Below are 1,662 nucleotides of genomic sequence, written 5' to 3' on the forward strand. Positions count from 1 at the left end.
GCCTCCTCAGTAGCTGGGATTACAGGTGCATGCCACCATGCCCAGATAATTTTTTTGTGTTCTTTTGTTTCAGTTTTTGAGACAAGGTTTTACTCTGTCGCCCAGGCTGGAGTGCAGTGGTGCCATTTCGGCTCACTGCAACCTCTGCCTCCCGGGTTCAAGTGATTCTCCTGCCTCAGCCTCCTGAGTAGCTGGGACTACAGGCACGCGCCACCACGCCCAGCTAATTTTTGTATTTTTAGTAGAGGTGGGGTTTCATCATGTTGGCCAAGCTGGTCTCCACTCTGACTCCTGACCTCAGGTGATCCACCCACCTAGGCCTCCTAAAGGGCTGGGATGACAGGCATGAACCGCCGCACCCACCCTAATTCTATTATTTACATTCATTAGCTCCCAAGGCTCTGTCATTGGAGCTTAATTCTAAAACCAGCCCTCCTGTATCTAAGATCAGACAAACTGGGGCTTAGAGGATGGGAGTGATAGACACCACGGCTGACTTGCAGTTGTTTTAGGATCTGAGTCTTGTGCATTTTGACTTGGGTATGATGGAAATCAGAGGTCAACTTGGGCTCAAATCCCGCCACCGCCATTTTCCAGTTGTGTGAACTTGAGCAAGAAATCAACTTCTCTCCTTACCACAAAACTGAGTTAATAACAGTGACCACAACAATGAGTTTTTATGAGAAGCAAATGAGATAATGTAGACACCATTTGCGTCCCTAGCTTTCTCACTCGTTAGCAAGGCATAATTATGGCACTTACCTCACAAGGCCTTTGAAAGGGTAACACGTTGCCCACGTTCCGTTCTCAGCAGCGTCTGGCACATAAAATATACTCAATGAATGTTGGTGCCATTCCAGTCAGAAGCAATGCCTGTTCTTTCCTTTCTCCAACACTGGCCAGATATTCCAACGTTTTCTTTCTTTCTTTGAGATGGAGTCTCACTGTCGCCCAGGCTGGAGTGCAGTGGTGTGATCTCGGCTCACTGCAACCTCCACCTCCCATGTGCAAGCAGTTCTCCTGCCTCAGCCTCCTGAGTAGCTGGGACCACAGGTGCTCGCCACCACACTCAGCCAATTTTGGTATTTTTAGTAGAGATGGGGTTTCACCATGGTGGCCAGGATGGTCTCAAACCCCTGACCTCAAGTGATCTGCCCGCCTCGGCCTCCCAAAGTGCTGGGATTACAGGCATGAGCCACCGCGCCAGCTCAGATATTCCAGATTTATCTGAAAGCTCCTTAGAGTCCACTGCATTTCACCATTCCAGTGGTCATGATAATCTGGTGTCGAGTTCTTATTTCTGAGAACTAGATCTTACAAGCGTACTCTCACTGACTGAAACACCGTGAACGTTCTTTTTGGAAGAAAACAAAGATACGGTCAGAGGAGTCTCAAAGAATTTAGCTTTCCCTCACTTCTTTTTTAAACTAGCTAGTGGATTTAGCATTTGGAGGTTCAGGCCCAGCCCCCAACCAAGGCACACCTGCTGAGAAGGCTTACAGCACAGATGTACTGGTTGTACAGATTTCAGGGTTATCAAATAAGCAAACACTCACTGTAGTGTTTCAATCATGAGCCACTAACTACTTTATATCTTGTGATCCCTGGGCCAAAGAGGTTTCTCTGACATCTTGAGACAGAATTTTAAATATATATATATAT

This window comes from Rhinopithecus bieti, unplaced genomic scaffold (genome assembly GCF_001698545.2).
Source record: "Rhinopithecus bieti isolate Rb0 unplaced genomic scaffold, ASM169854v2 scaffold_10614, whole genome shotgun sequence".
In the NCBI taxonomy this organism is placed as follows: Eukaryota; Metazoa; Chordata; class Mammalia; order Primates; family Cercopithecidae; genus Rhinopithecus; species Rhinopithecus bieti.